At 45.6% G+C, this 16571-nt stretch overlaps 1 protein-coding gene across 2 annotated transcripts in view; it reads right to left on the minus strand.

The window, feature by feature from the left end:
• TBCE (tubulin folding cofactor E) overlaps nt 1-16571 on the minus strand; it is a 517370-nt gene that overhangs the window by 461028 nt on the left and 39771 nt on the right. For both annotated transcript variants that reach the window (XR_010176094.1, XM_063917562.1), the window contains exon 3: nt 5568-5821. The gene's annotated coding sequence lies outside the window, so the exon portion shown is untranslated. The remainder of the gene's footprint in view (nt 1-5567; nt 5822-16571) is intronic.

Raw genomic sequence — 16571 nt, forward strand, 5'->3', positions numbered from 1 at the left:
TGAACCTGTAAAGCCCTAGCGTCATACTGAGAGCTTGGCAGAGGCGGAAAAGGGTTTCTTTTCCCGGGAACTGGCTGATCTCTGCAGCCATTTTCCTCTCCCTCTGTCACGAGCAAAAAAGAGGAACCCTTTTGTCCGCTTGCCAACCAGGACTGCGCCTGATAATACGGAGTCTTATTTTGAGAGGCGACCTGGGGTACATCCCCTTTTTTAAGGCAATACTTCCAAATGCCGTTTGGAATCCGCATCACCTGACCACTTTACTGGTATAATTGGACAACGCACTTATACTTGATGCCAGTCGGCAAACATTCCGCTGTGCATCATGCATATATAGAAATGCATCTTTTAATTGCTCTATAGGCAATAATATATTGTCCTTATCTAGGATATCAAATTTCCAGTCAGGGAATCCGACCACGCCAACCCAGCACTGCACATCCAGGCTGAGGCGATTGCTGGTCGCAGTATAACACCAGTATGTGTGTAAATACATTTTAGGATACCCTCCTGCTTTCTATCAGCAGGATCCCTAAGGGCGGCCATCTCAAGAGAGGGTAGAACCCTTGTTCTTACAAGCGTGTGAGCGCCTTATCCCCCCTAGGGGGTGTTTCCCAACGCACCCTAACCTCTGGCGGGAAAAGGTATACTGCCAATAACTTTTTAGAAATTATCAATTGTTATCGGGGGGAAACCCACGCATCATCACACACCTCATTTTATTTCTCAGATTCAGGAAAACTACAGGAAGTTTTTCCTCACCAAACATAATTTTTGGTGGTATTTATATTATCAGAAGAGTGTAAACTTTTTCCATTGCCTCAATCATGCAATGTGTGGCCCTATTGGAAATCACGGTTGTCTCTTCACCGTCGACACAGGAGTCAGTATCCGTGTCGGCGTCTTGAGGTAACGGGCGCTTTAGAGCCCCTGTATGAGACGTCTGGACATGCACAAGCTGAGTAGCCGGCTGTCTCATGTCAACCACTGTCTTTTATACAAAGCTGACACTGTCACGCAATTTCAACAGTACATCCACTCAGGTGTCGACCCCCCAGGGGGTGACAACACTATTACAGACACTCTACTCCGTCTCCTCATCATTTTTCTCCTCATACATGTCCACACAAACGTACCGACACACAGCACACACACAGGGAATGCTCTGATAGAGGACAGGACCCCACTAGCCCTTTGGGGAGACAGAGGGAGAGTTTGCCAGCACACACCAGAGCGCTATATATATACAGGGATAACCTTATATAAGTGTTTTTCCCTTTATAGCTGCTGTATTGTTTATACTGCGCCTAATTTGTGCCCCCCTCTCTTTTTTAACCCCTTTCTGTAGTGTAGTGACTGCAGGGGAGAGCCAGGGAGCTTCCCTCCAACTGAGCTGTGAGGGAAAATGGCGCCAGTGTGCTGAGGAGATAAGGACGCCGAGAAAGGGGCGGAGCCTATCATCCGTTTTCTTGTATGTTTTGGCAGGGGTTAAATGCATCCATATAGCCCAGGAGTTATATATGATGCATTTATTTTAGCCATAAAAGGTTTTCTATCGATTTATTGCGTCTCAGGGCGCTGCCCCCCCAGCGCCCTGCACTCTCAGTGACCGGAGTGTGAAGTGTGCTGAGAGCAATGGCGCACAGCTGCGGTGCTGTGCGCCTACCTTTATCTGAAGACAGGAAAGTCTTCTGCCGCCGATTTTTCCGGACCTCTTCGCTCTTCTGGCTCTGTAAGGGGGCCGGAGGCGTGGCTCCGGTGACCCATCCAGGCTGAACCTGTGATCGTCCCTCTGGAGCTAATGTCCAGTAGCCTAAGAAGCCCAATCCACTCTGCACGCAGGTGAGTTCGCTTCTTCTCCCCTTAGTCCCTCGATGCAGTGAGCCTGTTGCCAGCAGGTCTCACTGAAAATAATAAACCTAAACTAAAACTTTCACAAAGAGCTCAGGAGAGCCCCTAGTGTGCACCCTTCTCGTCGGGCACAGAAAATCTAACTGAGTGCACACCAGGTGATCCTAAAGCTTTCTTTAGATGTGCCCTGTCTCCTGCGGAGCCGCTATTCCCCATGGTCCTTACGGAGTTCCCAGCATCCACTAGGACGTCAGAGAAATTAGGTCTATATTGCTGCCCAGGGCGCCCCCCCTGCGCCCTGCACCCTTACAGTGACTGCCGTGTGTGAGGTGTGTGGGAGCAATGGCGCACAGCTGCACTGCTGTGCGTTAACTCAGTGAAGATCATGAAGTCTTCTGCCGCCTCTGAAGTCTTCTTTTTCTTCTCATACTCACCCGGCTTCTATCTTCCGGCTCTGTGAGGAGGACGGCGGCGCGGCTCCGGGACGAACCCCAGGGTGAGACCTGTGTTCTGACTCCCTCTGGAGCTAATGGTGTCCAGTAGCCTAAGAAGCAGAGCCTTGAAACTCACAGAAGTAGGTCTGCTTCTCTCCCCTCAGTCCCTCGATGCAGGGAGTCTGTTGCCAGCAGGCTCCCTGAAAATAAAAAACCTAACAAATATACTTTCTGTCAGGAAGCTCAGGAGAGCTCCCTGAAGTGCACCCATCTCCTCTGGGCACAGTATCAAACTGAGGTCTGGAGGAGGGGCATAGAGGGAGGAGCCAGTGCACACACAGATCCAAAGTCTTTCTTAAAGTGCCCATGTCTCCTGCGGAGCCCGTCTATCCCATGGTCCTTACGGAGTCCCAGCATCCTCTAGGACGTTAGAGAAATCACTATATTTAGATGCACTGTTTAGTTGGATTGCCTAGATAATTAATATCTTTGAAACAATGCATCTTAGAGATTTGCAACTCGCACCCACCTGCGAATACACTTAAAGCTCATTCTTTTCCACATGCCCTGCTATTATGGATATATAATTTAAAGTCATAAACCATATTGAATATGATATGCCTTTAATCTTGTGTAGGCCCAATTAGGGAGTCTAAATACACTTTGTACTTTGATTACCCCCTACATGGTGCTTCCTTAGCTGTAAATTGGAGACAAAATAATTTCCAGTACAGGTCCTATTAGACACAGACTGAACAGGTTTTGGAGTCTCATGGTTGGATTATAAATTAGACAAAAATAGGATCTGGTTCCTTCTTGAGAGAAAACCTTTTGGGGATGGTGGCCAATACCAAACTAGAAAACAGTCTTTCTACCCAATGGCAAGATTCTTCCTGTTTAATATTATATAATCTTTGTTATAGGGAAGGAGAGTATCAGTGCTCTCATGCATGAAGGTTCTTAACAAGCTGGTCTCCACATTCGAGGTAGTCCAGTTTGGCCAGTTTCACTCTTGGGTGTTTCGCTGGGGCTGCTCAGGAGGTGGGACAGGTCAACGCTGCTTTGGAGTCCCATGGCATGTAATTCTCTCTTGAAGCGGCTGTGCAACAACAAAGTCATTGGCTGACCATCTGCCATCTAGGATTAGATCCTACAAACTACAGATGCCAGTCTCAGATGTCGAGGAGCTCTTGGTACTTCCAGGGCTGGTGGTCAGTGGAGGAACCAGATATGTAAATCAATATGCTGTAATTTTGGGCCCCATAAAAAAAAATTTCAGAACCACTCAGTCTCTAGTAGTGAGTACTAAAGGTTCAGCTTTATAACGCAACAGCAGTGACTTATCTGAACCATCAATGAGATACATGAAGTGTGCGAGCCATGGAAACCAGTCAGATATTTTGGTTCACAAAGATGACTATTCGTGCTCTAACCGCAATTATTGCAAGGGTCAAGAAATTGAACGATTTTTCCATTCCGATGAATTCCAACAGCTGGTCAAAAGATGGGGTTAGCCGAATATCAACATGAGGGTGTCCAGGCGGAATGTCAACGACAGGAATCATTGTTCCAGGATAAGGGATCTGGCAGCCATGCTAGTACAACCAATGGTGGTTGTTTGGAAGGATCCCCTCATTTACATGTTCCCTCCAGCAGCAGAGGGTTATGAAAATGTTAAAAAGAGAATGAGCCTGGGTAATCATAATAGTCCTGCACTGGCCCAAAATGATTTTGCTACGTGGATCTGCTAAGGCTCCTAGATGCACTTCCATGAAATCTTCCTCAAAAGGTTAGACTTGTTAACTCAGGGTCAATTCCAGCACTCAGTACTGTCTCGTGTGGCTTTAACGGCATGGCTGTCGAAGGCCATGGGCTTGGCAGGTTCTGTGGTGCAGCCTGTGTTAAAAGCAAAGAAACTGGTGTCAGCTAAAATATATCACTGGGACTGGAATATTATGCCAAACAAAGATTTCCAACTTCTAGTTTTCAGTTATCAAGTTTGCTTGTTTTTACAGGAGGTTCTTGAGGCAGATCTTAAGTTAGGTTCCTTGAAGGTTCAGGATTCTTCCACATTAGTCTTTTCTCAAAAGCTGCTGATTCCGATTCTGGAGGTCAAGATGTTTTTGCTGGGTTTTCTATACGTACAACCTCCATAAATTCCTCTGCTGGTTCCTTTGGACTTCAATTTAATCCTGCAGACATTGCAGATTGCTCCATTTCAGCACAGTCAGGATGACTTAAAGACACTAACCTGGGAAGTGCTATTTCTGCTGCCCATTTCTTCAGCCAGTAGTGTATTTGAGTTGAGCACCCTTGATGTCAGTCGCCTTTTGTGGTATTTTATTGTACCTGGATATGGCAGTTTAAAAAGAATAGATTTTCTTTTCGGCACAAGGCTCTTTCAGGAGAGTCTCAGGATAAAAGGATTTTGTTCATCCTTTGGATGTTCTCAGAGCTATAAAAATGTTGTTGCTAGAATGAGAGAGATTAGTCATAAGGATAGTCTTTTTGTGATATATGATTTTGTATAGCCTCTAAACAGACTATTGCTTGTTGGATTACAGAGAAAAAATTGTCAGGTGTACGTGGCAAAAGTGCAGATAATTTAAAAGACTAATTAGTTGGGTCCTCATGGACGGCTAGGCATAGAGCTACTGTTAAGTAATTGTAAGAGTGACTTAAGGTCCGTACACACTTAACGATAAAATGAGCGACGTCGCTCATTTTCCCCCTCCTTGAGCGATGTCGCTCATTTTATCGTCAAGTGTGTATGCCGCCAGCGACGACCGATGTGCGGCCCCGCGGGTCGGCAACGATCGCCGCTGTCGGTAGGGCATGCATGAAGGATGTGGACTGTCGTCCACGACCTTCATGCAGGGCTGGCGGGGGCGTGACGTCACTGAGCGATATGAGCAGTCATATCGCTTAGTGTGTATAGTCGGCCGCCGGCCGGCCGGCCCAGGAGGAGGAAACATTAGACGATGTCGCTCACAGAGCGACATCGTCTAATGTGTATGGGCCTTTAGTCACCAGTGCAGTTTCACTATATTTTACAGATTCAATACTTTTGCATCTAAGAATGCTAGCTTCAGACACTCCTCACTGTCCAGGAGTGTTCCCACATATAGAGACTGCTTTGGGATGTCCCCAGCATCTACCATAGTATGTATGCTGACAACAATGAGTTAAAGTATTGGGTGATTGACACACTACACATGTAGTGTGACTAAAGTCATATGGTTTATTGCTATAAAAACAAAAGTCATAAAACATATATCATACCTGTATGTTTTGTGTATTCCCCTCCTTCGTACTAATGTAATGTAAACAGCGGCACACACAAATTTGAACTCCACAAGGTTGAGTGATCTTGCTCTAATCCACTATCTGAAATGTGTTCTATTTAAGCTCAGCGAGAACATTATCGGAATATGCTGATTGGCAGACAAGGGACTGTAAGGTGTGTCATCTCAACAGTCCTATCAAAGAACATCAGGTAAAAGCAGCAGCCTTTCCTTGATCACTGTTCCCTGTTCCTGAGGGGATAACAAAATAAAATAAAAACAAAATTATAGAAGGCACACAAGACATATGAAAGGTTAGCTTATATAATGGTTTCAGAAGTTCCAAAAGCAACTTTGCCATATGACAAGTTATATGCCTGAATAGAGGACCATGAAGACCTGAGGTACAGTACTTCTTCACATCTTTAATAATTTTGATTCTAATACATTAGCTAGCAGAGTAGTTTACAAAAGCTTTTCATGATAATGCAGCATTATTTTTACAATAATGCAAATAGAGTAAAAAGTTGTGATTTTTTAAAACATTTTGATCAAGTCAACATTCATACGATAAAAAGAAGAATAGCCTAACTATATAATAAAATCAAAGCACCTTATAATAACATTGTAATGAAGTTGGAAGTAGTGATAGTGGATATGAAATCTGACCCCTCTGACTAGTTTCAGAGATGCACAGGAGAAAATGAGGGCGCAATGACAGAGGAAGTGAATGAGAGGGAGAGAGAATATACAGTGCCTTGCTAAAGTATTCATCCCCCTTGGCTTTTTACCTATTTTGTTACATTACAACCTGTAATTTTTTTATTTTTATTAATCTGAATTTTATGTGATGGATCTGCACAAAATACTCTAAGTTGGTGAAGTGAAATGAGAAAAATGTATATAAAAGACAATTTTTACAAATAAAAATGTTAAAATTGGCATGTGCATATGAGCTTGCCAAAAGGCACGTGGACGATTCCCCAAATGTATGGAGGAAGGTGCTCTGGTCAGATGAGACTAAAATTTTACTTTTCGTCCACCAAGGAAAACGCTATGTCAGGCGCAAACCCACCATATCACATCACCCCAAGAACACAAGTGAAACATGGTGGTGGCAGCATCATGCTGTGGGGATGTTTTTCAGCAGCAGATGCTGTTAAACTGTTTCGAGTCGAGGGAAAGATGGATGGTGCTAAATACAGGGATATGCTTGAGAAAAACCTGTTTCAGTCTGCCTGTGATTTGAGACTGGGACGGAGGTTCACCTTCCAGCAGGACAATGACCCAAAGCATACTGCTAAAGCAACATTCGAGTGGTTTAATGGGGACACTTTTAAATGTGTTGGAATGGCCTAGTCAAAGCCCAGATCTCAATCCAATTGAGAATTTATGGTCAGACTTGAAGATTGCTGTTCACAAGTGGAAACCATCCAACATGAAGGAACTGGAGCAGTTTTGCCTTGAGAAATGGGCAAAAATCCCAGTGGCAAGCTCATAGAGACTTATCCAAAGCGAATTGCAGCTGTAATTGCCGCAAAAGGTGGCTCTACAAAGTACTGAATTTAGGGGGGTGAACAGTTATACACGCTGAAGTTTTCTGTTATTTTGCCCTTTTGTTTGCTTCACAATAAAAAACGAAACAGATCTTCAAAGTTGTAGGCATGATCTGTGAATAAAATGATGCAAACCTTCAAACAATCCATTTTAAATTCCAGGTTGTGAGGCAACAAAACATGATAAATGCAAAGGGGGGGTGAATACTTTAGCAAGGCACTGTAAAGTGTCAGGATAGGGAGAGGAGAGATATGGATGGAAAAATAAGGGGGGGGGGGGGGGGATGGACAGAAAAAATATTTAAAAGCCAGAAATTACAGATACTGTAGTACAAACATGAGTACAGTTGGTTAAGCATATTAACAAAATTGCAAAAGCAAGTAGGAAAATATGAACAGGTATGATACACTATCATTTTGTCAAAGACATCTATATTTGAGGTATACTAAATTTAAAAACCTGAAGGGCATACAAACATTTAATGATATTTATGGCACAGACCAATGTCACCTTCCAATATACATATATATTATATATTGGGATCCAGACTATGTGTGTATTTGTGCAATGTCTAGGGACCACACACAGCTTTTCAGGTGAATAAATGAAATAATGCTTTACTGTAAGCATACTGTAAAATAAATAGAAAATAACAAAACAGCCTAGCACTACCTTACTGCATTGTTCCTTTCTCTATTTGAGAGAAACACAAAAGGGGGTATCTGTTGCACAGGGGAAAAACTATATAAAAAAATAAAAAGAAATATATATATATATATATATATATATATATATCTATCATTCCAGTTTGAAAAGAGATCCCTTCCAATTAGAATCGGGGGTGCTACCACAGATGCAGGAGGATGGATACAATAAACTTAAAACAAAGATGATCTGTTTGGGGTGCACTAAAATTAAAATATAACTTTTAATAAATCACTTAAAATAATATATCATAGCTGCACTGAGCAATGCGAAGTATGTTCGGTTGTTCATAAGAAAGTCTTTTTATTTTAAATTTTCTTTTTCATCATATACACTTAATTCACTGTATTTTGAGTTTGACATGCTTTATATGGCTATTTCTATGATATATTATTTTAAGTGATTTTATTAACAGTTATATTTTAACGTTAGTACACCCCAAGCAAATTTTCTTTGTGTTAGTTTATTGTACCCTTTCTATATTTGGCCATCTAGTCTGCAACAATGAATCTCACACAAACTTTCACAGTCCTGCCTGCTACTTGGAGAGTAAGGGTGCATACACACGGTGAGATTCGGACTTATCCGATTCTCACCGTGCGACAGGGGGCCGGGTCGGCACTTAGCCAGTATCGCAAGCACATAATGAGTGTGCTTGCGATGCTGGCTATGTGCGATGTCAATCCTGACTATCTCTTCTATAGAGATAGCCAGGATTGACTTGCCTGCACAGCCTATTTTTTCTGCCGATGCCGACCGCGCGGGGCCGCGCATCGGCATCGGATCGGGATCGCAAGGTGACTGTCACCTTGCGATCTGCACTATCTTTTCTTCCGATTCTGACTATATAGTCAGAATCGGAAGAAAATATCTTACCGTGTGTACACACCTTAACAGTCTCCAACCTGGCTTAGCTGGCTGACACAGCATCATTCATAGAGCTGCAGTTCATACATAGAGTTTATTTTTGTCAGCCATATCATATAAATTTACAATATAGCGCAAAAGTTTCTAACAATTGGAATCCTGTAGAGGTTCGAACCAATCCGATTGGAAGAACTGCAACATCACGTTAAGATCCCAAGGTGCCATAGGCGGCACACAGGGAGGCTGGATGTGCAGATCCCCTTTCAAAAAAGTCTGAACCTCAGGGAGTGAAGCCAGCCGTTTCTGGAAGAAAATGGATAAGGCCGAAATCTGGACCTTTACGGATCCCAACTGATAATGTCAAATATTATCTTAAAACACAAAGCTATACTCTATTACGTGGGGCCGCTATGGCCGCTAGACTTATTACACACACTACGTACTAAGTACGCTATTTGCGTACTGAGTACCGTATGGATACGCACTTAGCGTATCAGACGCTGTGCCGTGGGTACGACGCACACGCGGCGCGTACGCACACGGATTCACGCTACATACCAAGTACGCTATTGGCGCACTGAGTAACGTATTGATACGCTATTAGCGTATCAGACGCCGTGCCGTGGGTACAACGTACACGCGGCGCGGACGCACACAGAGTGATATACAGTAAACCTTAAGTAATGAAACAGTGTAAGGATATGCTTATACTTTAAACCTTAGCAGCCTAGTACTGCAACAATGTAATACCTTAAAACCTTAAGTAGCGCTGGCGGTATGAAGTACCCGCAGTGCTTACACCTTAACAATGCTTATACACCTTATAACGATTAATACGCTATGAAAGCCCTTTGCAGGAAAGTGAAAACACAACACCGGTTTGTGGTAAACCACTGGGCTCTAACACCGCAGTGGATTATTCAGAGAAAAGGGGTAAACAGATACAGGTTATACACTACAGGCTAACAAGGAAATCTAAACAGAATAACAGAGAATAATGGCTACAGAGAATATACATACGTGGGGAATCGTTCGCAAGCGCGTCCTGGACCAGTCCTCAGCTATCAGGTAGAAAGCTTTCAGAGTCTTGTGTCCTGGCCAGGCAACAGTGGTCTTTTTATACACAACATACATTCACAATACAATGGTCACTGTAATCTCATTGTTCATTGGACACAGGGATGTGTCCCTACATTACAGCAAAGGTCATAGGTGGATTTGAATAGGTAGGCGATGTCTTTTCCCAACTGCTCTTGTGGGTGGTATCCTCTGGATTCCCGCCGCATGTGTAATTTACAGCAAATACAGTTAATGTTCGTAATCTACTTTTGTACATAACTATACGCAGGAGCAAGCGATCCTTTCCTAACTGACACCGGAATGTTACTCTTAAAATACCCTACAGCTGGATACTAGACATCACCTACCAACCTTTATCTGACCCTTCCTATCATGCAAAGACGAATCTCTCTGTCCAGGAACTGTTTAAACTAATAATACTCGCTGTCATGGTCTAGGGGAACTACATCTACAAAATGCACTATTTGGGTTAAATATGCTATGTTCGAGTCGCACGCTACACGCTCACAAACTCCGCCGTAAATACACATATCATGCGCATGAGTCGCCGGAGTGTCTCTTACGCAACTTGCGGATATGTGTACGCACGGGTGACCGGGTGCACGAGCAGCGTGCATGTGCATGAGGGGTTAGTACAAGGGATATGTATAACAATATTTTTCGACTTTGACACAACCTCAGGCCCATATCCACACCTGCTTGCAGGAAGAGGAGAAACCGTCCCAGTTGAAACTCCACCGTAGGAAACCTCTTGGATTCACACCAAGATATATACTTCTGCAATGGTAATGTTTAGACGTTACTCCTTTCCTAGCCTGTATCAGGGTAGGAATAACCTTGTTCGGAATGCCCTTCCGAGCTAATATCTGGCGTTCAACCTCCATGCCGTCAAACGTAGCCGTGGTAAGACTTGACAAGCGAACGGCCCCTGTTGTAGCAGGTCCTCCCGAAGAGGAAGAGGCCTTGGATCTTCCAGCAGTAGACCCAGAATATCAGCGTACCAAGCCCTTCTTGGCCAGTCCGGAGCAATGAGGATTGCCTGAACTCTTGTTCTCCTTATGAGCTTTAGAATCCTTGGAATGAGTGGAAGTGGAGGAAATACGTACACCGACTGGAACACTCACGGAGCCACCGCCATTGCTTGCGGGTCTCTTGACCTGGAACAATACCTCCAAAGCTTCTTGTTGAGATGGGAGGCCATCATGTCTATATGAGGAACTCCCCAAAGATTTGTCACCTCCGTGAAAACCTCTGGATGGAGACCCCTCTCTCCTGGATGTAGATCGTGTCTGCGGAAGTCTGCTTCCCAGTTGTCCACTCACGGAATGACAATTGCTGACAGCACCAGCACGTGTCTTTCTGCCCAGAGGATGATTCTTGTTACCTCTGACATTGCAGCTCTGCTCTTCGTTCCCCCCTGTCGGTTAATGTAGGCCACAGTCGTTACACTGTCCGACTGTACTTGAATGGCTCGATCTCGCAGATGTGCCGCTTGGAGAAGACCGTTGTACACAGCTCTTAGTTCCAGAATGTTTATTGGAAGACTGGTTTCCAGACTTGACCACCTTCCTTGGAAGGTTTCCCCTTGAGTGACTGCGCCCCATCCCCAGAGACTTGCATCCGTGGTTAGAAGGATCCAGTCCTGAATCCCGAACCTGTGGCCCTCCAGAAGGTGAGGAATTTGTAGCCACCAGAGGAGTGAAATCCTTGCTTTCGGCAACAGACGTATCCTCAGGTGCATATATAGATGAGAACCCGACCACTTGTCTAGGAGATCCAGTTGGAAGGATCGAGCATGAAATCTTCCGTATTGTAGAGACTCGTAGGAGGCAACCATCTTCCCCAGAAGGCGAATGCACTGATGAACCGAAACCCGAGCTGGCTTCAGGACATCCCGGACCATTGATTGTATCACCAATGCTTTCTCCTCCGGTAGAAACACCCTCTGCACTTCTGTGTCGAGGATCATCCCCAGGAAAGGCAATCTCCTTGTCGGCTCCAAATGTTCGCTTTGGAAAGATCAGGATCCAACCATGTTCCCTGAGCAGACGAGTCGTGAGAGCAATGGACTGCAACAATGTCTCACTGGTCGAGGAGGAGAACCATCATCCCTGCCATCACCTTGGTGAATACCCTCGGTGCCGTAGAGAGACCAAATGGTAGTGCCTGAAACTGATAGTGACTGTCTAACAGTGCAAATCTGAGATAAGCTTGGTGTGGCGGCCAAATCGGAGTGGAGGTACACATCCTTGATATCCAGGGATACCAGAAACTCTCCCTCCTCCAGACCTGAGATCACCGCTCTCAGAGACTCCATTTTGAACTTGAACTCCCTCAGATAAGGGTTTAACGATTTTAAGTTCAAAATCTGTCTGACGGAACCATCTGGTTTCGGTACCACGAAAAGGTGTGAATAGTAACCCATGTGTTGCATATGAGGTGGAACTGGCACAATGACCTCTGACTTTTCCAATTTTTGGATGGCTTCCTGTAGGATAGCCCTGTCTGTCAGTAGAGCTGGCAAGCCTGATTTGAAGTACCGGTGAGGTGGGAGTTCTTGAAATTCCAGTCTGTACCCCTGGGACACAATATCTTGTACCCAGGGATCCAGGCCAGACGACACCCAGACGTGGCTGAGACGTCTGAGCCTCGCACCCACCAGTCTGTCCTCCAGGCCGTGCAGTCCACCGTCATGCTGTGGCTTTTGAGGAACCAGAAGTAGGCTTCTGGTCCTAGGAGCCTGCAGGTGCAGGCTTTTTGGATTTTGCACGCCCACCTCTACAGAAGGTGGTAGGAGGCTTTGACTTTTTTGTCTTAGCGGTCCGAAAGGAGTGCGATGCAGATGAAGAAAAGGGTTTCTTTGTAGAAGGCGTAGCGGAGGGAAGAAAAGGTGACTTACCTGCGGTTGCCGTGGAAATCCAGGAATCCAATGCTTCCCCCAATAGAGCCTGACATGTGTAGGGTAGGTTCTCCACACTTCTCCTGGATTCCGCGTCTGCTGACCATTGGCGTAGCCAGAGTCCCTTGCGAGCTGAGACAGACATGGAAGATATCCTTGCATTCAGCATACCCAGGTCTTTAATGGATTCCACCATGAATCCCGCAGAATCCTGTATGTTACGTAAAAACAGTTCAATGTCACTTCTATCCATTGTATCTAAGTCCTCTAGAAATGTGCCTGACCACTTTACTATAGCTTTTGAGATCCATGCACAGGCAATAGTGGGCCTTAACGCCACCCCTGAAGCAGTGTATATGGATTTGAGCGTAGTGTCAATCTTACGATCAGCCAGTTCTTTTAACACGGTAGATCCAGGGACCGGTAAAACCACCTTTTTAGACAGTCTGGAGACAGATGCGTCAACTATGGGTGGGTTTTCCCATCTTTTTCTATCCTCCTCAGGGAAGGGAAAAGCAACCAGAACCCTCTTGGGGATCTGGAATTTTTTCTCCGGGTTTCCCAGGATTTTTCCAATAAAGCATTTCATTCTTTAGACGCAGGGAAGGTTAGCGAGGCTTTCTTATTGTCTGTGACGTAAGCCTCCTCAACTTGCTCAGGTGGTGTGTCAGTAATGTTTAACACATCTCTAATGGCCTCAACCATGAGCTGCACCCCCTTAGCCAGGGATGCCGTCCCCCTCAGCACAACCCTGTCACCGTCTGCCGTGTCAGTCGGTCCGTGTCATCTTGCATAATCTGGGCAAGTACACGGTTCTTCGGGTATATGCTAGGGGGTTTAGAAGGAATAGGAGTTTCAGTCTCAGTATAAGCTACCCTAGTAGAGATCTGAGAGATCATTTCCTTAATAGAAGACAGCATTCTGGCTCAGTAATAGGAACCTGAGACAATACATTACATTCCTGAGTACATGGAAGGGATTCCTCTGGGGATGAAACGTCCTCTGCAGCATAAGACACAGAGTCCCTGGACATGGCTATGTGAGAAAACATACACCACACTCACACAGGAAAATGTCAGACACAGTTTCACCCCCAAGTACCTTCAGAGAAACACAGAGCATGGAGCCAGCCCACACACAGCGCTCAATTAGGTAGTATAACTAACCTAGCGCTAACTGTGTACCTTAATAGACTACACAGATAATACACAGCCTCCCTTCCCCTTCAATAACCCCCTGGTACCGCACAGGATAGCTGGAGTCGTGTGCAGGGACAGCACTCCCTGTCAGCGTCTCTGGTGCTGTATCTGCAGAGAGAAAATGGCGCTGAACGCTGCTGGGTCCACTCTGAGTAGAAGCTATGCCCCCTGGAAATGGCGCCTCTTCCCGCATTTTCAAATGATTATACTGGCCTGAAGATTTTGCTAGCAGCGTTACCGAGGTCCCTGATAGACTTGAGTGACCAGTGTAGGGTATCTGCGCTGGCTCAGCGCGACCATCATAGCGCTGCACTGTGTACCGCGGAGCTCTCCTGAGCTCTACTGCGCTCCTACCCTGTTGCCGCCCTTCACACCGGCTTCCCGCTTGTCGGGTCGCCGGTGACTCACTCGCCACCGGAATCTTCTGGCTCTGTTAGGGGGTGGCGGCATGTTGCGGGAGTGAGCGGTCGCCTCGGGCAGCTAACGATCATCACTCTCAGGAGCTCAGTGTCCTGTCAGCGGAGATAGTGGCCATTAACCTCTCAGGGTTGGACACTACTCACCCCCTAAGTCCCACGAAGCAGGGAGGCTGTTGCCAGCAGCCTCCCTGTGCCTAAACTCTAATGAAAAAAATAAAACTAGAAAAACTCCCCTAGCTATGACCAGCTTCTCCGGGCACATTTTCTAATACTGAGTCTGGTAGGAGGGGCATAGAGGGAGGATACAGCCCACACTATTTAACTCTTAAAGTGCCAGTGGCTCCTAATGGACCCGTCTATACCCCATGGCACTAATGTGGACCCCAGCATCCTCTAGGACGTAAGAGAAATAAATATTAAATTAAGTAAATTGTGTTTATATGTCATCCTTAGGTTCAATTGTGTGGTGAGGGACAAGATTTGTCCATGTATTTTATGATTGACAGTCACCAGCACTGGTATTGCCTATTATATTGACCATAAATAATTAGCATTGGTCCTGGATCACCAATCCAAGACAACCCTGCAAATGTCCTGAGGCACTCCAGGGTGCTACGGCACACAGTTTGAGAACCACTGACTTAGTGTATAACAAGCACAATGGATTTGGCAGATTCCAAACACAATTCACAGTCTGTGGCAACTTTTAATTTGTAGTTATGGATACATCTTTATACCAGCAAAAATAAGAATTTACTCACCGGTAATTCTATTTCTCGTAGTCCGTAGTGGATGCTGGGACTCCGTAAGGACCATGGGGAATAGCGGCTCCGCAGGAGACTGGGCACAACTAAAAGAAAGCTTTAGACTAACTGGTGTGCACTGGCTCCTCCCACTATGACCCTCCTCCAGACTTCAGTTGGGATACTGTGCCCGGAAGAGCTGACACAATAAGGAAGGATTTTGAATCCCGGGTAAGACTCATACCAGCCACACCAATCACACCGTATAACTCGTGATACAATACCCAGTTAACAGTATGATAACAACTGAGCCTCTCAACAGATGGCTCAACAATAACCCTTTAGTTAAACAATAACTATATACAAGTATTGCAGACAATCCGCACTTGGGATGGGCGCCCAGCATCCACTACGGACTACGAGAAATAGAATTACCGGTGAGTAAATTCTTATTTTCTCTGACGTCCTAAGTGGATGCTGGGACTCCGTAAGGACCATGGGGATTATACCAAAGCTCCCAAACGGGCGGGAGAGTGCGGATGACTCTGCAGCACCGAATGGGCAAACTCTAGGTCCTCCTCAGCCAGGGTGTCAAACTTGTAGAATTTAGCAAATGTGTTTGACCCCGACCAAGTAGCTGCTCGGCAAAGTTGTAGAGCCGAGACCACTCGGGCAGCCGCCCAAGAGGAGCCCACCTTCCTCGTGGAATGGGCTTTCACTGATTTAGGATGCGGCAGTCCAGCCGCAGAATGTGCAAGCTGAATCGTACTACAGATCCAGCGAGCAATAGTCTGCTTTGAAGCAGGCGCACCCAACTTGTTGGGTGCATGCAGGATAAATAGCGAGTCAGTCTTTCTGACTCCAGCTGTCCTGGAAACATAAATTTTCAGGGCCCTGACTACGTCCAACAACTTGGAAGCCTCCAAGTCTTTAGTAGCCGCAGGCACCACGATAGGTTGGTTCAGATAAAAGGCTGATACCACCTTAGGGAGAAATTGGGGACGAGTCCTCAATTCTGCCCTATCCATATGGAAAATCAGATAAGGGCTTTTACATGACAAAGCCGCCAATTCTGATACACGCCTGGCCGAAGCCAAGGCCAACTACATGACCACTTTCCACGTGAGATACTTCAATTCCACGGTTTTAAGTGGCTCAAACCAATGTGACTTTAGGAAACCCAACACCACGTTGAGATCCCAAGGTGCCACTGGAGGCACAAAAGGGGGCTGAATATGCAGCACTCTCTTAACAAAAGTCTGAACTTCAGGTAGTGAAGCCAGTTCTCTCTGGAAGAAAATCGATAGAGCCGAAATCTGGACCTTAATGGAACCCAATTTTAGGCCCATAGTCACCCCTGACTGTAGGAAGTGCAGGAAACGGCCCAGCTGAAATTCCTCCGTTGGGGCCTTCCTGGCCTCACACCACGCAACATATTTTCGCCATATGCGGTGATAATGGTTTGCGGTTACTTCTTTCCTAGCTTTAATCAGCGTAGGAATGACTTCCTCCAGCATGCCCTTTTCCTTCAGG

This window comes from Pseudophryne corroboree, chromosome 4 (genome assembly GCF_028390025.1).
Source record: "Pseudophryne corroboree isolate aPseCor3 chromosome 4, aPseCor3.hap2, whole genome shotgun sequence".
NCBI lineage: Eukaryota > Metazoa > Chordata > Amphibia > Anura > Myobatrachidae > Pseudophryne > Pseudophryne corroboree.